The sequence below is a fragment of the Chinchilla lanigera genome, unplaced genomic scaffold (assembly GCF_000276665.1).
Source record: "Chinchilla lanigera isolate Chin_1 unplaced genomic scaffold, ChiLan1.0 scaffold00190, whole genome shotgun sequence".
In the NCBI taxonomy this organism is placed as follows: domain Eukaryota; kingdom Metazoa; phylum Chordata; class Mammalia; order Rodentia; family Chinchillidae; genus Chinchilla; species Chinchilla lanigera.
The window spans coordinates 217,445-242,782 of record NW_004955591.1 but is presented as its reverse complement, the minus strand read 5'-3'; the positions used below and the strand labels follow the sequence as shown (position 1 = coordinate 242,782).

Sequence of the window (25,338 nt, the reverse complement as noted above, 5' to 3'; positions counted from 1 at the left end):
TTGTAAAAAATCCTTGATTCTATATATGTGGTATATTACATTTATTGATTTGCTTGTGTTAAATCATCCTTGCATCCCTGGAATGAAAGCAACTTGATCATGGTGTATAATATTTTCACTGTATCATTGAATTCTGTTCACAAGTATTTTGTTTAGTTTTGTTTTTTGTTTTTTCAAGACAGGGTCTTGCTATGCAGTTCAGGCAGGCCTTGAGCTCACTTTGTAGCCTGGGCTGGTCTGAACTTGCAGTGATCCTCCTGCCTCAGCCTCCTGAGTTCTGGGATTACAGGCATGCTCCCCCACACCCAGCTTGTTTACATGTATTTTATTAATGATTTTTATATCTGTGTTCATCAAGGATATAGGTCTATAGTTTTCCCCTTTTTCTTATGTCCTTGTCTGGTTTTGGTATCAGAGTGTGTTGGCCTCTTAGAAAAGTTTGGGAGTGTTCTTTCCTTTTCTATTTCATGGACTAGTTTGAGGATAATTGGTGTTAGTTTTTCTTTAAGCATTTGGTAAAATTCAGCTATGAACCCATTCTGTCCTGGGTTTTTCTTTGTTGACAGGTTTGTATTACTGCTTCAGCCTCATTGCTTGTAATAATTCTTTTTAGGTGTTTGTTTTTTGTTTTTTGGGTTTTTTTTTGTCTTTTTGAGACAAGGTCTCGCTATGTAGTTCAGGCTGGCCTTGAGCTCACTTTGTAGCCCAGGCTGGTCTCGAACTCACAATGGTCCTCCTGCCTCAGCCTCCCGAGTGCTGGGATTACAGGCGTGCGTCACCACACCTGGCTCCTTTTAGGTTTTTGTGTTCTCTTGGCTTAATTTTGGCATAGAAATTTGTTTCTTCTAGATTCTCCAGTTTATTAGAATGTAGGTTTTCAAAATACAGTACTTCCTAATAATTCTTTGGATTTCAGTGGTGTGTGTTGTAAGGTCCCCTTTGTCATCTCTAGTTGTAGTGATTTGGGTCTTCTTGTTAATTTGGTTAAGGGTTCATCAGTGTAGTTTATCTTTTTGAAGAACTAACTCTTTGTTTTATTGACCTTGTGGGTTGTTCTGAGTCTCTTATCTCATTAATTTCAGCTCTAATCTTATTCTGTTTAGTTTGATTTTAGTTTGTTTTTGTTTTTGTTGAACCTTGTGATGCATGATTAGGTTATTTATTTGAGAGTTTTGACTTTTTGATCTAAGCACTTATAGCTGTAGACTTGTCTCTTACAACTGCCTCTGCTTTATCCCAGAGATTCTGATATGTTGTAATTCCATTTTCATTTGATTCTAGGAATTTTTAAATTTCCTCCCTGATTCTTCAATAACCCACTGATGATGCAAAATTGTTGGGAGGGAGGGAGAGGAACAGAAGGGGATATAAAAAGAATTAAGATGTATTATGTGAATGTACCAACTCCTCAAGATGAGTATAGTGCAAATATGTACTAATAAAAGTTAAATTTTTTTAAAAGTTATTCTCTTTCCATGTGCTTGTATAGTTTCTGTGTAGTTTCTGTTTCTGTTTCTGTTGATTTCTAGTTTCCTTCTGTTATGATCTGATAAGATACAAGATTTTTTTAATATATTTGTTAAAGCTTACCTTATGGCTCAAAATGAGACTTATTTTGGAGATGTATTTTGTCCCATGAGCTACTGAGAAGAATGAGTATTCTGTAGTTGCTGAATGGAATGTTCTGTAGACAACTGTTAAGTCCATTTGATCTATGGTATAGTCTAACTGTAATGTTTGTTTGTTGATGTTTTTATCTGCAAGATCTATCTATTGGTGGGAATGGAATATTTAAGTTACCCTCTATTGTATTGGGACCTATGTGTCCCTTTTTGTTGAGTGGTGTTTACTTTAAGAAATTTGGGCCCAACAATTTTAGGTGCGTGTAAGGCCAGGCATGGTGGTGCACACCTATAATCCTAGCACTCAGGAGGCTGAGGCAGGAGGATTGCTGTGAGTTTGAGGCCAGCCTGAGCTGCATAAGCGAGTTCAAGGCCAGCCTGGACTACACAGTGAGACCCTATCTCATATAAAACAAAACAAAATGTTAAGTGCATATATATTAACAATTATTATATCTTGGTGGATTGATCCCTTTACCAATATGTAATGGCCTTCTTTGTCTCATCTGACTAATTTTATCCTGAAGTCTGCTTTGTCTGAAATGAGTATGACTCCACCTGCTTGCTTTCAGGTTTCATTTTGTATGGAATATTGTTTTCCACCTTTTCACTTTTAATCTGTGTATGTTTGCTAATTAGGTGTGTTTCTTGCAAGCAGCAGAGTTGTGTGTTGTTTTTTAATCCAACTGACCAGTCTGTCTTTTAATTGGAAAATTAAGATTATTTACACTCAGAGTCATTATAGAAATGTATATGCTAATTCCTGTCATTTTGTTATTTTTCTAATATTTGATCCTTCCCTAGTTCTCAATAGCTTAGCAATTCTTCGTCTTCTATGTGTATGATTCCTTTTAAGTGTCTGCTGCAGTTCTGGGTCTGTTGTAATGAATTTTAGTTTATTCTTGTCTAATAAGGTCTTTATTTCTTTCAATTCTGAAGGATAGCTTTGCTGGATAAAATATTGATTTTTACTATTGATTTTATATAGTAGCGGTAAAATGATTTATTTTCCTATTTTGTGGTTTTCTACATAGACAGTTTTCCATGCAGATAGGGGTATCTTCATTTTACTTTTTCTCTTTTTTTCTTTTAACCTTATTGTATGGACTAGAACCTCTGTTATGCTGTGGGATTCCAGTGGTGAAAAAATTAGAAAAACTTATAAACACTGAAGAAATTTTTGTGTAGATTTTGTCATAGTGATTCCTTCTTTTCCTATTTAGCTGATAGTTTTTTATCATGAAAATATATTGAACTTTGTCTCTTTTTTTTTTGTCTTTTTGAGACAGAGCTTCACTATGCAGTTCAGGCTGGCATTGAACTCACTTTGTAGCCCAGGCTAGCCTCAAACTTGGAAGTGATCCTCCTACCTCAGCCTCAGGAGAGATGGGGTGTGCCACCTCACCTGGGTCTTTGAGTGACTGTCAGATGATTTAATGTATTCATTGAGATGATTGTGTTTTTTCTTTAGACTGTTGATATGGTAAATGTCATTGATTTTTTTTTTTTTTTTAAGTTTAACCTCATGTTCCGGTGATTAACTCAATTTGCCTGTTATACTATCTTTTTACATATGTTGCTGGATTAGAGTTGGTTGTATTTTCACGAGCAATTTCCCATCTATTTCTGATGGATATTGGTTTGTCGTTTTCTTCTAATTTTCCTCTGGCTATCAGAGATAATTTTTTTTCCTTTCCAATTTGTTTACCTGTTCTGTTTTTCTTGCCTTAGTGTACTACCTATAATTTTCAGTACTATGTTGAAAAAAAAAAAATAGAAAAAGCAGATATTCTTTCCCTTTTTCATACTCATACTGGGAAAACATTTACCTTTCTTCAAGTACTGTATGATGTTAACAAGAGGGATTTGATTTGTGGTACTGGGGTTTGAACCCAGGGGCACTGTACCACTGAGCTGTATTCCATGTCCCTTTTTTATTTCGAGACATGGTCTTGCTAAGTTGCCAAAGGTACTTGAGCTTGCAGTCTTCCTGCTTTAGCCTCCCAAAGACCTGGGACTACAGGTGTGCTCCAGTGTGCCTTGTGTTGGTCTTATGTACCTGGGATTTTTTTTTGTTTGTTTGTTTTTGTTGGTACCGAGAATGGAACTCAGGACCTTGCGCTTACCAGGCAGGCACTTATGCCGCTGGGCTATATTCCCGGCCCTTATATACCTGTTTTTAAAGATGAAGTTCCCTTTAATTTCTAGCTTGTGGAGAGTTTATTTTCTGTCATGATTGGGTGTTGGATTTTGTAAAATCTTTTATGTGTATCAGTTGAAATGATCATGTTGTTTTCTTCTTTATTCTGTTGATGTGGGTTCTGTGAATTTTTTTTTTTTTTTTAATGAGAAGTCAGTTTTATATAGCTGGGCTAAATCTCACCTGCTCTTGGTATATAATGCTTTTTTATACAGTGTTTAATTTACTAATATATGTGGGGGGTTTTGGCATCCAAGTTCTTGAAAGATACTGATCATCTGTTTCTTTTCTTTTCTCTCTCTCTTTTTTTTTTTAGTACTGGGAATCGAACTCTGGACCTTGTGCTTGCCAGGCAGGCACTTGTACCCCTGAGCTATATTCCCAGCCCCCTTTCTTTTTTTATATTCTCTGTTTTTGATATCAGGGTAATCTGGAGTCAAAGTTGGGAAGTGTTTTCTTCCTCTTTAGTTTTTGTGGAGGAGGTGCAATGAAACAAAGTTTGGTGATTTGTTTTATAATATATATGTGAAAGGTTTTCAATTATAACTCCAATTTCTGTGGCAGATATGATACAGTTCTGCTTATCTATTTTTACTGAGTTTTGATAAATAATATTTTTTAAAATGGGAGTAATGGCACATATCTATAATTCTAGCACTAGGTAGGCTGAGGCAGGAGGATGGATCACTGTGAATGTGAGGCCAGCCTAGGCTACACAAGTGAATTCAAAGCCTACACTGCATAGCAAGACCCTGTCTCAAAAAAAAATAAAAGTAATATTTTTCAAGGAATTACTTCCTTTATCCAAACTGTTCAGTTTTTCGTCATATAGTTGTATGCAGTATTGATTTGTTGCTTTGTGTGGGTTGTATAGCAGTGTCTACTCTTTCATTGCTGATATTCATAAATTGTTTTTTCTCTCATTATAATGGTCATTTTTGCCAGTAAGTTAGCCATTTTATAGAATTTTTTTGAGTAATCTTACTTTGAGTTTAATTGATATAGTTTGCAATTTTAATCATTTGTGCTCCAATGTTTTTTTTCCTTTGTTGCTTAGTGTATACTTTTTTGAGTCTTAAAGTAGAAGCTTAGAATGTTGATAGACTTTTTATACGACAGTTATTTAATGCTTAAAATATCCTTAGAATTGCTGTTTTCACCCCTTACACTTTGATAAATTGTATTTTCATTTCCAGTCAGGTTGTAATATTTTAAAATTTCCTCTGAGACATTCCCCATGTCCTATAGACTATGTAGAAGTGTGTAGTTTAATTTCCGAGTATTTGGTGGTTTTCCAGATATAATTCTGGTACTGACTTCTAGTTTGTTTTTACGGAAAACAGACTTCGTATACCTTAAATTCTTTTAAATTTTTAAAAATTTGTATTTGGTTAAGAATATAAGATCTCTTAGTGAAAATTCCTTGTGCACTTGAAACCAGTGTGTATTCTGTTGTGAGAGTTGCAAAAGTAAATCAGGTCAAGTTCATTGTTAGTGTTGTTTAGTGTCCGTAACCTTATTGACCTCTTTCTACTTACTCTATTAATGATAAAAGACTGTTGAAATCTGTAATTGTAATTGTACATTTAAGTGTGTTACAGTTCTGTCAGTTTTTTTTTATTTTTGTGGTTATGGGACTTGAACCCAGGGCCTTATACCTGTGAGGCAAATGTTATGCCACTGAGGGTGAGTCTAGTTCTCTACTTGTCAGAGCTAGATAGTGATCTTTTTAATGGTCTGACAGTATCCTTCATTTTGTTAACGTGTGAAACCCATTTATATTCACATCTATATTTACTTTGATTTTTGATAGGATTTGTATCTCCAAATATTTATTCAAAATATATTATAGTTGTTTTCCTTGCTTTACTTAATAGGTAGGCCTTCCTGTACAGTGTTAAATATCATAGGAAAAGATGGCATACTTTCCTTCTTTTCCAATCTGTATTTTTTAATTATTGAAGACCTTTATTAGCAGTTTGTTGACTTTTTTGAAAAAATCAAGTTGTAAACTTTTATTACAAAATAAAATTGAAGTTCTTAAAAATCTCAACTTGACCTGATATGAAACAATTTCAAAACCTTTAAAGGTGTATTGAGAAAAACCAGGCTTTTAAAAAAACAAAAAACTCCTTTGTCATTACCAAAGAGACATCCTTAGGTAAAATAATAAAAACTCCACGCTGCATAGATAATGCAGATAGTTCTAGTTATCTGGTCAACGGTCAAAAAGCGAGCACTTAAGGCCTGCAGTTCCAGTCTTTTGTTCATTTCTTATTGCTGGAATTTCCTATTCGTTTCTTCTTGCTGGGTGACTAAACCGCAAGATGGTAGAGATGTTAAGCCAGCAATTAAGACTCAGCCCCGCCCTGCTCAGCCTCAGCGCGGAGGAATTCTCAGCTGGTAGGTAGATCGGCTGCTTTTGTCTCTTTGCGATCTTGTAGTTCAGGGTTTTCTGAGCGTCTTTGTAGGTGACTGAAGTTGCCATGGTACCGACCTTGGGTCTCATCTTGATTTTCCTTATCCTTTTCATTGCCGCCCTCTCTAGGCTGTCTTTGGCGAGGAGGGCCCCTGCGGAATCGCGGGCGTCTGTCTCACTTGTTACCTTGTTCTCCTGCACCCTGGTTGTCAGCACCCTCCATCACTTCTCCTTGCACAGGAGGGTTGGAATACTGTGGTCGGCGCCCACAGGGGCTCCGCAAGTGGTAGGCTGGGAACCTTCGCCTGCGGTAGGGCCGGCGTTGTTGGACCTGGCGCTCGGGCGCTCTCCCCCATCCCTTTCTTTCCCCTAGTCTCACTGTTCAGATAATTGTGCTGGTAACTGCGGGGAGGACCCCTACGACTGGGGAAGCGTCTGGTGGTCGCGGTCTGCTGCGTATTTGCTGCGTATTTACCGCCTTGAACAGGAACTGCACCAGGGCCTGTGACATTGCTGCCCCCGCACCCTTTCCTCCTTCAACAACGGCCAGCTCCACAGTCCCTCGGTCTCTTACACTGCGAAGGTCCTTCCTGGGGTTATTTTTTCTGGCAGTCTGGGGTACAAATTCGCCTTCTTTGGTGTCATTCTTGTTCATGAAACCGTATCCTTTTCGTACATTCAACCATTTTACTGTTCCCAAAACCTTCCTTGCGATGATTTAATTGTCCCCGCAGGCAGGCACCCCCAGTGCCGCCACTCCCGGCGCCATTGCCCTTGGTGCGGGCCTGGAGTCAGCAGCTCTGGGGGCGGGGGCGGGGTGGGGCTGCGTCTCCGCCTCGAGGCTCAGGGTTGCGGATGGTGGATGGTGACCGGCTGGTTGCGGCTGCCGCGGCTGGGGCTCCTCCCCGGGTGTGATGGTAACTGGCCGGCGGTGGTGGGGCTGCTCGGGGCTCTCTGGGGTTCGCTCTCCGCACCAGCTACTGATCGAACTTGGTCTGTTTTTACTTTGTTAGAAGTTTTGATCATAAAAGTACGTTGAATTTGTCAAGTGCCTTTTCATGCATCTTTTCCCACTAGAGATTTTAATATGTAGTTTTTCTCTTGATTCTCCCTCTCTCTTTCTCTCTTATCTGTCTCTTTCTGTCTCTCAGTCTCTTTCTCTGTCTCTGCCTCCTCTGTCTGTCTGTCTGCCTCTCTCATCCTTTTCAGGACTTGGAATTGAGCCCCCCGACTCTCACATGTACTGGGCAAATGTTCCACAACTGAACTATATCTCATTTCTGAATTTTTTTATTTATGGGGTACAAGGTGATATTTTGCTGTGTGTTTACAGTGTGGAGTGATTAAGTCAAAGTAACTAACTTTTTAAAAAATTTACAGTATTTGTAATTTTTTGAAGGTTAAAAACATTTAAAATCTAGCAATTTTGAAATATGCAGGTTATTATTTATGGTAGTCACCGTTTTGTACAATGGATCTCTAAAGTTTTTCCACCTAAGTAAAATTTTGTACTTTTTGATCAACATCTCATCTTTACCCACACACCCCCTCCCCCACTGCTGGCCAGACTACCATTTTACTCTGAGTTTACCTTTTCAGGATTTCACATGAAAGTGAGATTATGTGGTATTTTTATTTTTGTGTCTGGGTTGTTTCACTTCGTGTAATGTCCTCCAGTTTCATCCATGTCACAAATGACAGTGTTTCCTTCTTTTGTGAGACTAATATTAGATTGTGTGCATAGACTACATTTTCTTTAGTCCTGTCTGTGATAATGAGCACTTACTTGTAAATAATGCTGCAGTGAAAACAAGAGTGCATATTTCTCTTTGGCATACTGATTTCTTTTTTCTTGGCATATTGATTTCTTTTTTTTTTGGTCGTTTTGAGACAGGGTCTCCCTATGCAGTTCAGGCTGGCCTTGGGCTCACTTTGTACCCCAGGCTGGTCTCAAATTTGCAGCGATCCTCCTGCCTCAGCCTCCCGAGTGCTGGGATTACAGGCATGCGCCACCACACCTACCAGGCATATTGATTTCAATTCCTTTGGCTATATCCTTTGGATTGCTGGACCATATGATAGTTTTATTTACAGATTTTTGAGGAATGTCATTGTTATCTGTAATGCTTTTGTTGCTGTACATTCCCACCAACAGTGAACAAAATTTCATTTTTTACTATGCTATCTTTAATATTAGACTAGCTGGTATTTCATTGTGGTTTTAATCTGCATTTCTCTGATTTTTAGGATGATGAGTAGTTTTTCAGGTATCTGTTGGCCATTTCTGTATCTTCTTCTGAAAACTATTTAAATCCCAGTTTATGTCCTTTTTCTTTTTTTCTTTTCTTTTTTGGTACCGGCAATCAAACTCAGGACTTGCACTTTCCAGGTAGGCACTGTGCTGCTGAGCTATCTCCCGAGCCCCAATGTCCATTTTAAAATTAACTTTATTGGGGCTGGGGATTTAGCTCAGCAGCACAGCGCCTGCCTGGCAAGTGCAAGATCGTGAGTTTGATTCCCGGTACCGGAAAAAAAGAAACAAACAAAAAAATTGACTTTATTTTCTTGCTACTGACTTCTTTAGTTCTTATATATTTTGAATATAGGGCCAGGCATGGTGCCGCACGCCTATAATCCCAGCACTTGGGAGGCTAAGGCAGGAGGATCGTTGCGATTTCGAGACTAGCCTGGGCTACAAAGTGAGCCCAAGGCCAGCTTGAACTGTATAGCGAGACCTTGTCTCAAAAAGACCAAAAAAAAAAAAAATATATATATATATATATATATATAATATAAGCTCCGTATCATATGTACCATTTGTAAATATTTTTTTCGAGTCAGTAGATTATCTCTTCACTGTATTTTAATTGCTTCACAGGCTGCATAGATTTGATGTAATCCTATTTGTTTAGTTCTGCTTTTGTCTCCTGGACTTTTGAGTCATATTACTATTGTGTAGACCAAGTTTGTGAATATTTCCTGTGTTCTTTTTTTTCTTTCTTTCTGTCTTTTTGAGGCAGAGTCTTACTGTGTAGTTCAGGCTGGCCTGGAGCTCACTTTGTAGCCCAGGCTGGTCTCAAACTCACAACGATCCTCCTGCCTCAGCCTCCCCAGTGCTGGGATTACAGGCGTGCACCACCACACCTGGCCCTGTTTTCTTTTACTAGTTTTACTGTTCCAGATTTTAGGTTTAAATCTTTACTCCTTTTTGTATGTTTTTTTAAAAAATGAATAAATGTCCAATTTCGTTATTCTTCATGTGAATATCCAGTTTTCCCAGTAACATTTATCAAAGAGATCATCCTTTGTCCATTGCATTTTTTTTTTTTTTTTGAGACAGGATTTTTACTATGCCGTTCAGGCTGGCTTCAAACTCACAGCTATCCTCCTGCTTTGGCCTCCTGAGGGCTGGGATTACGTATGTGCACCACAGCACCTGGCTGTTATGTTTTTTTTTTGATACCAGGAATCTAATTCACGACCTCATGCTTGCCAGGCAGGCGCTTGCGCCACTGAACTATATCCCCTGCCCCATTATGTATTCTTGATACTTCTTTCAAAAATCAGTTGACCAACACACATGCCTGTAATTTTAGTGCTGAATGGATGTGACTGTGTTCCAGTGAAACAAAGAATGCAGTCCTAGAAGTTGTAGTTTTGTCATCTGTGGTTCATATCTTGATTGGAGGCCTTCTCTCACATAGACATTTAAACTTACACATTTCTCTTAGCTACATCCCACATATTTTATCATATTTCATTGTAATTTCATTAACACTATTACCTGTTTTCTCTGGATATTTTTAATGGTTCTGATATTACTTAAAAGTATATTGTTCAATTTCTAAATATGTGGTTTACTTTCTCTTTTCTGTTATGGTTACATACTCTTTCTAATCTAAGTATTTTCAGTTATATTAAAAGTCTTTATGGTTTAGAATATTATCTATCCTGGTAAGCTTATCTTGTGATATTGAAAAAAATAGATACAGTGTGCCATTTTTATGTTGTATTTTAAAAAATTTTGTCTGTATTGTTGATAATGTCTGATCATTATATTTATTTTTTGTTGTTTTGGTAACGGGAATTGAACTCACAACCTCGCACTTGCCAGGCAGGCACTGTGCTGCTGAGCTATATCCCTGGCCAATTATATCTTTCTGAAATTTTTTTAAGTTTAGCACTTGATGAACAATGGGTTTAAAATAACCAACTGATTGACTGTGAGTGGATTTATTTTGCTTTTAATTTTGTCAATTTTTATCTCATGAATTTTGATACCTGGGGTTGTTTTGTTTTTTGTGCTGCTAGGGATCAAACCCAGGGCCTTGTACATTCAGGAAAACTGCTTTATCACTAAGCTACATCCTTAGCCTCATAATTGGTTTTTTAATGCATCCACATTTTTTAATTGCTTTGTTGAATTAATTTTTATTATCATTAGTAGGAGTTCTGGTTTCTGGTACTGTTTTATTTTGAAATCTATTTTATTTGTTATTAGTATAGCCATTTCAGTCTTACATTTTTTCTGTGTTTACTTTCAACCTATCAATGCCTTTATATTTTAAACTCATTTCTTAGATTGACAAATAATTTATTTTTTAGTTGTTTGATAAGTTCTTGTGAGCTCTAGCTTAACTGTAGTACTTACTCTATTACATTTAATGTAATTACTGATGAACTTACGTTGGAGTTTGCCATTTTATTTTGTGTTTTTTTTTTTCTGTCTCTTCTGTGATTAGTTCCTCTGTTCCTCCTTACTTTTTGAATCCTATCTTTAGTTTTCATGTTTGCTATTTAGCTATTATTTTTCCATTATACTGATAGAATAAGTATAATCCTATGGTTATTACCCATATAGGGTTCATTATAAAGTATATTCTTGATTTATGAAGAATAAACAAAATGCTAATACTTGCTCTAGAGAAAAGAAAATTTTATTTTGGCTCTAAGGTGAACCAAATGCAAGAATTTGCAGGTGAAGAGTTTTAACTATTGTCAATAAAATAAAATGACATATATTCAGTGTACAAAACTACAGTAGCAGAAAAGGTTATTCTCAATAAAGAAATCCAAACCATAAAAATAAAACAATTGGAAATTCTGGAAGTGAATAGTGCAGTTTCTGAAGTGAAAAGTTCAGTGGATAAAGGAAAAAGTTAAATGAATGTCAAAATAGAGTAAAATTAATCATGTTTAGGTGGAAAAGAAAGAAAAAAATTGGAACAAGCCTTGGGGACCTATTGGAGTATATCAGTCATAATTACGTATAATTGGAATTTCAAATGGAGATAAGAGAGAAAATAGGCAAAACTTTTTGTAAGGAATAGAAATTGAATTTTTTTTCTTTTTCTTTTTTTTTTTTTTGTCTTTTTTCAGACAGAGTCTGGCTGTGCAGGTCAGGCTGGCCTTGTGCTCACTTTGTAGCCCAGGCTGGCCTTGAACTCAAAATGACCCTCTTGCCTCAGCCTCCCGAGTGCTGGGATTATAGGCTTGTGCCACCATACCCGGCCAGAGGAACAAATTCTTTAGGCTGCTGCCATTCTAAAACAGTGCTCTGGAGCTTTCTTCTTAAAACAAAATCTTTTACCTTTGTAATTGTGCTGGTTCTTGTGATATCCTCAGGCCATCTTTTCTATTATCGTGTTTCTTTGCAACCAAATTCTCCAGAAACTTTACTGGAGCTTCCTTCTTGGCCAAACATTCAAAATGTTTTAAATCATTCTGCTGGGTTCTTCATTCTTGATTCTCAACGTAGGTCTGGCTAAAAGCCCCTGTTAGTAGCCATGCCATCTCCTCAACATTAGACTGCCTTGAAATTTCTTCTGCCAGATTAATTAGGCTGAGCCCTTAATCTCAGTTTCAGACAAAGTCTCTGAATATGAGAAAAATGCTGACAAAATTTTGTGCTAAAGAATAACACACGTGGTCTGAAGGCCAGCAGCCAATACAGTAGTTGTTCTTAGCAGGAACTTCCTGTGACTGGTCTTTTATGTGTGACATTTCTGTCAGCATTCTGATCTTCTGAACTCTGACCAGAATCTCCCATGAAGTACAGCTTAAAGCACTTCAGGGCTGCTTCTCAAGCAAACATCTCTAAACCTTTCCAAATTCTTCCCACAAGCCAGTTCCAATGGGTCCTAAAATGCCTGGTCAGATGCAATTATAGCAATGGTCTTACTCCTGATACCAAATGTGTTTTAGTTGTTGTTGTTGTTGAGACAAAATACCCAACACCCAAGAGGGTTTATTGTGGCTCACAGTTTGTAGAGTTTCAGTCCATCATTGGCTGGCTCCAAGGCAGGATAGTATGACAGAAGTGCATTGCAGTGGAGAAACAGTTCATGGCAAGCAGAAGGCAGCAAAGTAGCAAAAAGGAGGAAGTAGCAGCAGCCTTTTTTCTGTCCCTTACATTCCATCCAGACAACTTCTATAGGTAAATAGATGCAACTTGAGATCATACTTCAACTCAAGATCATATTTAACTCTATCAAGTGAAATAAACCAGCCATACATGTGTAATCATATTATCTCCCTAGTGTGAGAACCTGAAAGAGTAAGTAAGATCCAAAATGTACAATAGATATTGTGAAATGGGAAGAAATTGTTCAAAAAGGAAAGAGGAACTGGGATGGGGGAAAGGAGAAAAGAAGGAAGGGAAAAGCAAAAAAAAAAAAAAAAAAAAAGTATGCACACACAAGATAGGTAAGATAGTTATACTACTAATTTCTCTTAGTTCATTGAAGAGAAAAGTTTATGCTAATATTATTTGGACAGGGGCTGGGGATTTAGCTCAGTGGCAAAAGCGCCTGCCTGGCAAGCGCAAGGTCATGAGTTCGGTTCCCGGTACCGGAGAAAAACCAAAACAAAACAAACAAACAAAAAAAATATATTTGGACAATTAAATGCCTATATCTTATACTCTGAGTAATTTAAAGATAACAAGACACAATGTATCAACCATTGTTACTCTCCTATTGTTTTAAAATATTTTTTTTTCTCTTTGAGAAACGTAAAAAAGAAAAAAAATCATTGGTTCCCGTTCTGGTATCTCCTATATAGTGCTGAGAACTTCTCCAGAGAAATTAAGCATGAGAAAAAGACATCCAGATAGGATAGGAAGATGTGAAATGCCTATTGATGACATGATCTTTTATATAGAATACCCTAATATATCTGAAAAACAACTGCTGGAAATAATAAATGAATTCAGCAAAGTGCAGAATACCCAATCAGCATATGAGCCCGTACCTTTCTATACACTATCGATGCTAGACAGCAAGAAAACAATCCCGTACAAAAGAGCTCCATAATTTAACCAAGTAAATAAGAACTAAAATGAAGACTAACAGCAATGAAAAGAATTAAAAAGGACATCCAGAGGTTGGAAAAATTAGTATAGTTTAAATGTCTGTTAGAGCTTAGATTTAAAATATCCCACAAGAAAGTTACATGGTTAGATGTGGGATTTTGTAAGGTGATTGGATCATGGAGGTGCTGTACTCATTAGAGGATTAATCCATTGATAGGATCATAAGACCTGATCAGAAGAGGTGGGTCACTGAGAGTTTTACCTGGAAAGGTATATTCTTTTCCCCACCTCTTTCCTCCTCTGTCACTGTTCAACATGGGGTGAATACTCTTCTGCCATGTTCCTCCACCATGATTGTGCCTTGGATCCAGCTGACCATGGACTGAATCTTCTAAAACTGTGAGCCAAAATAAACCTCTCTTCCTTTAACTTGCAAATGTCAGGTACTTTGTGCCAGCGATCTGAAAGTGACTAATGTCTATATTGTGTAAATAATGTACAGATTCAGGACAATCTCTATCAGAATTTCAATTTTTTTTTTAGAAATAGAAAAAAATTCGAAAGTTTGTAAGGAATTGCAACACTAATTAAAGCAGCCTCTAGCAACAAGGACAAAGCTGGAGACATTACACTCATTGATTTCAAAATAGAATGTAATGCTATTGTAATAGTACAGTCTGACACTGGCATAAAAACAGACAAATCAACTTGTGGAATAGGATCACACACCCAGAAATAAACCCACATAATTTTTGGCCAATTGATTTTTCAACAAAATTGTCATGGACATTTAATAGGTAATGGACTGTCTCTTTGAGAAATCATTTTGAGGCATCTGGATATCCACATATAGAGAAATTAATCTGGTCTCTTATGCCATATACAAAAACATATTAAACTCTTAACTGTAATATGTGAAACTATAAAACCTGTAGAAAACATAGGAGATCCATGATATTGTTCTGAATAATGATTTCTTGGATAGGTCCCCAAAAGCATAGACAGCTAAAACAGGTGATTGTGCATCAAACTAAAGAACTAAACAACAAAGGATACAGTTAACACAATCAGTAAACAATTCATGGATTTTGAGAAAATATTTTCAAATAATAAAGCTGATCAGGGGCTTAAACTCCAAAATGTGTAGGGAACTAAAACAATTCATCACAAGAAAAAAACACAATAATAATATGGGCATGGAGTCTGAGGTGTAAGTACAACACTGGTGGAGCCTGCCACAAAACATGGTACCTCCAAAGTGTTTGTAATCCTGTCCTTTCTAACTCTAGCTGCCGTAGGACCTTATGATCTGAGTCTTCCTGCCTCTTGGCACTCAGACTCCTTGGTGCATTTCATTGATTGCTGACCATCTGCTCCCTACCTGCCCTATTTGTAGTTTATTGTATATCAATTGTACATCAATTAAGCTATTTTTAAAAATAAAAAATTAAAAAATAATAATAATAATAATATGGGCAGAGTACCTAAACTGACATTTCTCAAAGGAAGACATATCAGTGATCTAGAAATTAATGAAAGAATATTCATGTCTAATCACTAGCAAAATGTAAATAAAAATACCGTAATGAGATGTAATTTAACATGTGATAGAACAGCTATTATAAAAATAGTGAAAGATGAGTTTTATCAAGGACATGGAGAACAGGGAACTCAATCACATTCTTGTTGGGAATGTAAATTAATAAAACCATTTTCAAAACAGCAATTTTTGTATAGAAACTAAAAATAAGTTACCATACCATCTAACATTCCAATTCTGGATATACGTGTTGAAACGCATTGGGATCAGTACATTGAAGAGATCCTGTAATCCCATATTCATTTAAACATTATTCACAATAGCCATGATACGGAATGAACAGATGAATAGATAAAGAAAATTTGGTGTGTATGTACAAAATGTAATATACAGCCTTGAGAAGGAACATTTGATCATTTTCAGCAACATAGATGAACCTGGAATTCATTATGTTAAAGAAATGAAGCCAGGCGTGGTGGTGCACACCTACAGTCCCAGCACTTGGGAGGCTGAGGCAGGAGGATCATTGTGAGTTCGAGACCAGCCTGGGCTAAAAAGTGAGCTCAAGGGAAAGTGGGAGAAATACTTAATAATCTCACATTGTGGTATCTAATAAAAACTAACTCAGAATCAATGGTTTGATGGTTGCTAGTGGCTTAAGTTTTAGGAAGGACTGGTAAATGGGAGATAGTACTGAAAGTGTACAGTGTTTTTAGGATGAGGATTAAACCTCTGAAATCCATTGCGTACTATGGTTACCATAGTTGGTAATCATGTGTAACATATTTAAAAATTTCTATAGGTTAACATTATGTTCACCTGCTGATGAGGTGGAGATGCTAAACAGGTTACTTTCATTGTTATACCATATTTAGTTGTGTCAAAGTAATTACATTGTACCCTATAAATATATGTAATTCTTGTTTTTTGATAAAATACGAAAGCGCTTGAGCAACTACTAAGACATTATTACTAGGAGATATAGGGAAAACCGTTAAAAATAATAAAATGTTACAATGAAAAATATTTAAAGGAAAAATACAAGCATAATATAGCAAAATAATGTAGCATAGAGTAAAAAATGTATAATAGAAAAATTCCACACTAATGTATTGACAGTTTAATCAATCCAAAACAAAACTGAGATTGACAGAGACTTTAAAAAGTCAAAGTATAAGTTGGTGTAGGAGATATGTGAAATCCTAAAATACAGGGAAGTTGTAAGTAAAAGAATGGAAATATCCAATCTATAACCACAAAACTGGAATGTGTGTACTTGCATCACACAAAATACACTTTAAAATAAACCCCCAAAACATTAAAAGTACTGAAATCATATAAAACATGTTAAATTAAAATAGAATAAAGTTAGAATAAAGTAACAGGCATATTCATATTATTTAAAAATTTGTGCAAGTTAAACATCTTTATTAAGGGACCAATGAGACAGGGAAGAAATTAGAAAATACTGCAAGATGAATTGATCATCAAACCAAATTTTTTGAAATGTCTAGTATTTCAGTTGAAATGAGTAAGTTTTAACATCTGCATTAAAATTGAAAATATATCAGATTGCACTAATCTTTTGACTTTAGAAAATAACATGAGTCAATTTAATCCAATGTATTAAGAAGGAGCAACATAATAAAAAGTAATGTGGAAGTAAAATAGAATAGGAAATCACAGCTAAAATGTGCTTCCTTGTTTAAAACTCATAAGCAATGTGTTGTACTGACCAACACAAACAAAATATATTACTAAGATGAGAAATGTAAAAATCAATGTTCCTGATTAACTTTTGACACTAAGTCTATAGTAATATAAGTTTTAGATAATAGAAAAATTCCTAGAAAAACACAAAATAATAATTAATTCAAGAAATAGAAAAATATATATACATATGAAATAAATGTACATTTAAACATGTCCTCACACACTTAAGTCCCTCATCTCAGTTTCCCTCATATATTCAAAATTTTTCCAATTTTTAAAGCAGTCTTTTCCATAAGACAGAATAAGATAAAATACTTGCATACTTTATTTGGCAGCTAAACTTAGCATATCACAAAGGGAAAAGGCCCTATAGAACAATATCTGTAATAAATTGAGTTGCAAAAATCTTCTAGAAAATTTTCACCAATGGAATTCTGCAAATGTAAATTGGAATATACACTGTTACTCAGTGGAATATATTCATGGATCGTAGTTGTTTCGTATGAAAATGTTTAATGTGATGGACCCTGTCACTCAAATGAAGGATAGCATCAGAATGATCATCACAAGAATAATGAAACAGGGGGCTGGGGATTTAGCTCAGCGGCAAAGCGCCTGCCTGGCAAGCGCACGGTCGTGAGTTCGGTTCCCGGTACCGGAGAAAAACCAAAAAAAAAAAAAAAAGAATAATGAAACAGTATTTGAGAAATTTCAGTAGTGAAGCTCAATTTTATTTTTGTTTTTTGGCTTTTTGAGACAAGGTCTTGCTGTGCAGTTCAGGCATAAATCTCAATTTAAAAATTTTATATATATATTATATGTCTCACAACTAATATTGTTGTAAAACAATTTCCCAGTGTAAGATCCAAAACAGTATAATCACTTTTACCACTTTACTGTTGGTTATACTGGAACAATTGCAAAAGGAAATATATTTTTAAGAATTGATAATAAAGCCCAGTGTGGTGGCACATGCCTGTAATCCCAGCATTCAAGAGGCTGAGGCAAAAGGATCACTGAGTTTGAGGCCACACTGGGCTACATAGTGAGTTCAAGGTCAGCCTGAACTACATAATGATACCATTTCAAAACATTAAATAAACCACAAAAAAAAGATTATAGAAAAAAGTATAGTGCTCACTTTGGCAACACATACACTAGAAGTAAAATTGTAGTTGTAGTTGACAACCCCCCCTCTTTTTTTTTGGCTTTTTTCCAGTACCGGGAATTGAACTCATGACCTTGTGCTTGCCAGGCAGATGCTATGTCAATGAGCGAAATCCCCAGCCCAACAACTGCCCTTTTTGATACAGGGTCTCACTATGTCGTTCAGGCTGACCTTGTGCTCACTTTGTAGCCCAAGCTGGTCTCAGAACTCACAATGATCCTCCTGCTTCAGCCTTCCAAGTGCTGGGATCACTGGCATGTGCCACCATGCCTGGCTAAAAGTATTATAATAAGCTTGTTCAGCTAAGTTTTATAGTTTAGGTTTATAGCCAAATATAATTTTTATTCCTATGTATTATCAATGGGTAATTCAAAGTAAATTCTAAAACTTCTTTATTGCAGTAACAACATATAATATGAAATTCAAAATTTGTACTCTGAATACCAGAAGATAGTTGTTAAAAATGCATAAGTTGAAGAACATGTCATATTAATTGATTTAAAAACTAAAAAATTGATATAATACTGTTAAGATGAAAATTTACCACACATTGAACTAGAAATTATTGCAATCCCAATTGGTATTCCAAGTGACTTGGGTTGTTTGTTTGCATGTTTGTTTTTGAGATAGGGTCTAGCTATGTAATTCAGGCTGACCTTGAACTCACTATGTAGCCCAGGCTCACCTTGAATTTGCAGAGATCCTCCTGCCTCAGCCTCCCAAGTGCTGGGATTACAGGTATGCGCCACCATGCCCGTCTTTTTTTATTTACAATAACTGATAATCCAATCCTAAATTTATATGTAAATGAAAGAGTGGTAGGGTCAATTCTTTTGCAACATAGATGCTACAAAAATTAAATCCACGAAAGAATAGTCATTTCAACAAATAATTTTCAAATCACACATATAGGAATGTAGTACCCTTAGCACACACCTTATCTAAAAATAGGCCTAAATGTAAATAAAACTGTCTCTTAGAAACAAATATAGGTGAAAATTTTCATGACCTTGTATTAGGCAACTGTGGCTTAAATACTACAACACATATAAGTAACAAATACAAAATTAACCACTTATAGTTTATTACATTTAAGATATTTTACATTTCACCAGGTACCATGTTGTCAAAACACAACTACAAAATGAGACAAGTCATTTGCTAATCTATCTTAGACTCATGCCTATGATATATAATGAATATAACTTTAACTAAAAGGTAATTAAAGCCTGGGTAAAAAATAGGCCATGATTCTGAATGTATATTTCTTCAAGAAGAAATGATTAGCAAACACACAGTAAAATACTACATTAATTGTCGGGAAAGTGCAAATTAATGTTATAAATGGTACAATTTGCACCAACTAGGATGAATATAAACACACAAATAGATTAATATTGACAAGACTGGTAAAATTTTAACTTTGTTATACCGCTTGTGGAGATTGTGCAACTTCTATAGAAAAAGTGACACCTGATTGCAGTTGGTATAGTTCCAGGACAATTGAAAACATGTCTTCACACAGACACTATGACAAACACTGATAGCATTTTTGTAATAGCCAAAGAATGTACATGATTCAGATGTCCATCATTAGATGAGTGGATCAGTAGATGAATGCATAACAGATTAAAGGACTGAGAAATTTATTTATTTATTTTTAATCAATGGTTATTGTTTTACATATTGTTATCTACAAGATAGTTTCTCAGGAAAACAAATAGACAAATAATAGTGAGTTACAGACAAAAGAGGTAGGAGATTATCAATAGTTGTTTTACTATACTTTGGTATTTCAAAGTGGCTTCTAAAGAAAATAAATAGAGCTATACATGAGTGACCAATTGAATAATCATTGACTATTCTTAATGGGTGTTGTAGGAAACACAAAGTAATAAACATACATCCATTTAAAAAATAGCATAGGAACAATACAAACATTACAGAGTTATGGATAGATTAGTAGGAAAATATCAATGACTGCTATAATCCATGGTGGTATCTTCGAAGTGGTTTCTCAGGAAGACAGAGGTACGCAAGAAAGATCTAACAAGTACTTACAGCCTAAGGGGTGTGAAAAATAGCATATTACCTCCTCACCAGTGACTCCTTTCACTGAGGTGTGACGGCTGGAAGGAAGGCCAGGATTGAAAAGAAGGACCAAGGGGCTGGGGATTTAGCTCAGCGGCAAAAGCGCTTGCCTGGTAAGCACAAGGTCGTGAGTTCGGTTCCTGGTACCGGAGAAAAACCAAAGAAAAGAAGGACCGAGAGACTTGCACCTGTGTCTAGCAACAGGCTGTTTTCTTGTTCCTCTGTAATCATTACACAGGGCTCCTCCATGGAGATGACAGTCTGGCCAGAGGGAGAAGGCAGAGTATGCCCCAGGCCCCCTCATTCCTGTTGGACTAACTGGTAGGATGAGTCTGAGCTCTGGAGCCTCTGCTTCAGAGGGCAGACCCATCTCCAGTAGTCACCTTTGCATTCAGGGCATGGTCCAGGGGGCTTCTTAGGGCAGTTCCTCTTGAGGTGGCCTGGCTTTTAACAGTGGTAGCAGATGAATGCAGTCATCGAGTTCTTCTTGGGGCCCCGGGAATCAGACTTGGGGGTCTGTTTCTCTTGGTGCTGCAGCAAAAGCAGCTGCTTTTTCTCAGTCTCTTTGTTTTAGGGCTGAGAAATTTATACTGTAAAACATTTATCAAAACGTGATAGAGCTGGGGATTTAGCTCAGCGGCAAAGCGCCTGCCTGGCAAGCGCAAGGTCGTGAATTCAGTTCCCGGTACCGGAGAAAAACCAAAAAAAAAAAGTGATAAATACATAATATGGGTGATCCTTTTAAGCATTGTTTGAAGTAAAAAATAGCACTGAGAAAAGAACACATGGAATATGATTCTATTCATATGAAATGAGCACAATAGGTAAGTAGTAATGGAGCCACAAGGAAAGTGCTTACTTAATGCTGGTTTGGTATTTTGGAAATACCTGCTGAGTTCTGCATTGTACCTTATTTTTTCTTGGTAATGATGGAAATGTTCTGAAAAGGAAAAAAGTTTGTGGTGAAAACATTGCAACTGAATTTGCTTAATATTAATAACTGGTGTACTTGATAAGTCAATTTTATGGTGTATAAATTTCAAGTCTTTAAGCCTCTATTAAAAATCATGTCATTCATTCAAGCATTATATTACTAATTATGTGCAGTACATTTAGAACAATGCCTGTCACGTGTTAACTTCTCAAGTGAGGTTTTAGTCTTACCATGTAATACTTTTGGATTGGACAATTAATGCTATTATGTATAGTATGTACTATCTCCATATATGAGCAACATAAGCACATCCGACATATAAATTCATTGCAGTTACAGTCCTGTTTCTAACATGATTTGCTATGCAATTTGAAAAGTAGATCTTAATCCATAGAGCAAAGTATAAAATTAATGTCCAAAAGACTACCAAGAAAGCAACATAATATATGAAAATTTTGAAGAATATGAATGTGTCCAAGTCTTCTATGACTTATAAATTATAAGCCTAGTATAAAGACAAGTGTACCAATGGTACAGAGTATAGAAATAGTCATATAAATCTAGAAATTTCTTTAGCAGATTGCATTTTTTATCTAATGAACAAATGGAGCTGTAGCCAATGCTTACTCATGTAGAAGGAAAATATTCTGAACTCAACATCATAAATTCTTTTACATTTAGAGTGAAAAGCTAATGTGAAATTTATTTCTTAAAATCATTATCACAGCCAGGCGTGGTGGCGCACGCCTGTAGCCCCAGCACTCGGGAGGCTGAGGCAGGAGGATCGTTGCAAGTTCGAGACCAGCCTGGGCTACAAAGGGAGCTCAAGGCCAGCCTAAAATGCATAGTGAAACCCTGTCTCCAAACAAAACAAAACAAATCATTATTACAAAATTTTCAGTAAAGTCACATCAAACAAAATGTTTATCATCTCAATGTAATTTTCTAATAAAGATTCAAACACCATAAACTAGATTGAATATTTTGATATATTTTAACATTGCAGTAGACTAAAAAGATCATGAACAGGTACATAAATAGGAAATAATAATCCAGAAATTTGGAGATGGTACTGTATCTCCTTAGAAATAAGGTATTAATGTGAAGAATTCATTTTCAAAATCTGTAGACCAGTAGTAATGTGTTGAATTAGAGACGTTGATAAAGAGATAGTAGAAATAAAGAGAGTAGATTTTTAAAATGGTTAAAATGGAGAAATAGTAATGAGAAATCTTGATAATATATTTGGCATCACCAATTGCCATTGTAATATAAATATGATAATGAAAAAGTTTTGACAGCACCACATTTAGGAAAGAATATAAAAATATACAAACATTTGTAAATCACTATTAATAACATAAATTTGATGAAGTATTGTGTGAAGTAGCTTTTCAGTTTCAAGGTAACATGCAGTTTTATATAAAAATACAAATTCTATGTGTAGTTATTTGAAAATCTTCAATATAAACTAGAAGATTTACAATATATGAAAATAATGCTAGTCACCTTGAGGGCTATAAAATAGTTTTAAAGAATTCATTTTGCCTGTGTTTGTTAATATTCATAAAATGAATATATTATTTAGTGAAAAATTACATCTTGGAATATGAGCTGTAATATGCCATTTAATGTAAACTTTATTGATCAATAGGTTAGTGGCACCATACATTATAAATTTAAAGCAATATGTCTGAATAAAAAGCTTGAGTGTATAGATGTTTAGTAATTATTAACCTTATCATCCTTAGCTATCTTTAAGGTAAAAATCTAATCATTTCACCATACAGAAAGTCACCAACTATTATTTGTGTGTAAATGCACACAAATCTAGGTAAGTAAAAAAAAAAAAAAAGAGATATCTTACAACTTTTTGTTTGTAGCCTATTGCAAGAATCTTAATAATGAAATATTAGAAGAATTATCATAATTGCAGGCATAAAGCAATGATTGCTATGTTCATGTTTCATAAACACTGTACTGCAGGTTCTACAAAATGTAGGGCAAAAATATTTCATCCTGTACTGTTAAAAGATTTCAAAATTAGGCATATTATCTTGAAGACATTACAAGTGACCACACTTGGCCAAAGAAAAAAAAGAGAAAGAGGACCTGAAATTTCTCAAAATTTGAGTGCAGCATCATGCATATTGAGTATGCAGATGTGTATTTTGAATTTAAATGGTTGCTACTCTATTGGATTTTTTAAATTTTTCATCTCATCACAATCAGAGGCCATTCTTATTAAACCATTGGTGAGCTTGATCACCAAAAACTTGAGAAAAGTACCACCTCTGAGCTGGATATTGGAGACAGATGATATTTCTTTTTAAAAACTTCTGGCTTTGTCTTAAACAGCTACAGTTTTGGAGTTGCTAGTACACGCACTTTATAGTCCACAAAAGAGAAAGAATTCTTTTTTTTAAATGAATAATGCAAATCTTGACCCTGTTGAATAGAAGACTTCATACAATTCCTATTAATTTTCTTTTTTTACTGTTCATTTTGTCAAACAGTAGCTTTAGTCATGTAAATCCGTTATAATAGCGCAGCTTCCTCAATGTCCTGAGGGGTCATAATTGGTCTATACACAGTAAATAACTGTTCTAAGTGGAGTCTGGAAAATAATATCAAAGCAACAGAGCATAATTTTCATATGAACTAACCTAATCCATAGCATACTTACAAGGTCAGCATGGAATGGATAGTTTAATAGAGCCTACAGTGTTAAAATGATTAGAAAATTAGAAGTTCTCGGCTGAGAAGACAAATATAGAAGGAAATTGAAAGCCAATCTCTCTAGTGAATATAAATGCCAAAAATCTTCTACAAGATGTAGGCCAGCCAGGCATGGTGGTGCATGTCTGTAATCCCAGCACTTGGGAGGCTGAGGCAGGAGGATCTCTGTGAGTTCAAGTCCAGCCTAAACTCCATAGCAAAACCCTGTCTTAGACAAAAAAACTTTTAAAAAATGTAGGCAAACAGGATACAAGGATGCTTCAACATATGCAAATCAGTAAATGTATTATATGACAGTAACAGAACCAAGAACAAAAATCACATGATCCATTTTAATTCATATAGCAAAGGCCTTTGAGAAAATTTAACATACTATGAAGACAAAAACAGTGATGTAAATGGGTACAGAATGTCTTTATCTCAGTCTGATACAAGCTATGATAAACCTATTGCCAACATATTAAATGTAAGACACTATCACTACTTTTCTTCAACAAAATACTTTTAACTATTACCATGAACAATTTGGTTTAAAAAAGGAATATGAATACATATAAGAAGGGAAGGGGTCAAGTTATTGTTTATAGACAACAGAATCTTCTGTGTAGAAGACCCAAAAGCATTACCTAAAGACTCTAGAATCAATCACATTCTTGTACATTATAATGAACCCAGTGAAAAATAAATTTAGGAAAGTACACCATTCACAGTAAAAGAAAAAAGCTTAGAAACCTCACGGAGTGAAAGACCTCTACAACAAAAACTATAGCCCTGAAAAACGGAAATCAAAGAGGACATCAGAAAATATATATTCCTTGTTCGTGGGTAACCAGAACCAATACAGTCAAAATGACTGTATTTCCAAAAATTATAAGCACATTATATGGAATCCCAATCAAAATGCTAAGAGCATTCTTAATAGAATTGGAGAAAACAATCCTAAAATACATATAAAACCAGAAAAGATAGAGAATAGAAAGGCAATCCTGGGTAAAATAAACAAAGAGATATCCCAATTCTGGATTTGAAATTATGTTACAAAGCTACTGGAATAAAAACAGCATGGTACAAGTACAAAAACAAGAGCCAGGCATGGTGGTGCACGAATGTAATCCCAGCACTCGGGAGACGGGGCAGGAGGATCATTGTGAGATCAAGGCCAGCCTGTACTGCATAGTGAGACCCTGTCTCAAAAAGACAAAAAAAAAAAAACAAGACACAAAGATCCATTGAACAGAATACATGATACAGAACCAACCAGAAACACATTTTAAGTTTTTAATCTTTGACAAGGGACCCAAAAACATACATTGGTGGAATGATAGCCACTTTAATAAATGATGTTGGGGAAACGCTATCCACATAAAAAGCTTGAATGAATTACAGTGGGTCAATGAACTACATCTTAAAGCAGGAACAATTTGCTGGAAGACAAAATAGGTAAAAGTCTTGAAGCCACTGGCATATGCAAAGACTGAACAGAACCCTGGTTGTACTGGAAGTAGTACAAAAAACCAAGAAATAGGATTATAGCAAATTAAAAAGCTTTGGCACAGCAAAAGTAACAAGAGTAAAAAAAATTTCTACAATCTCTGAAATA

At 35.6% G+C, this 25,338-nt stretch overlaps 1 pseudogene; it reads right to left on the bottom strand.

Annotated features, from left to right (window-relative positions):
• Positions 1 to 6,218: 6,218 nt before the first annotated feature.
• Positions 6,219 to 25,338, bottom strand: part of LOC102004538 — a 118,225-nt pseudogene continuing 99,105 nt past the window's right edge.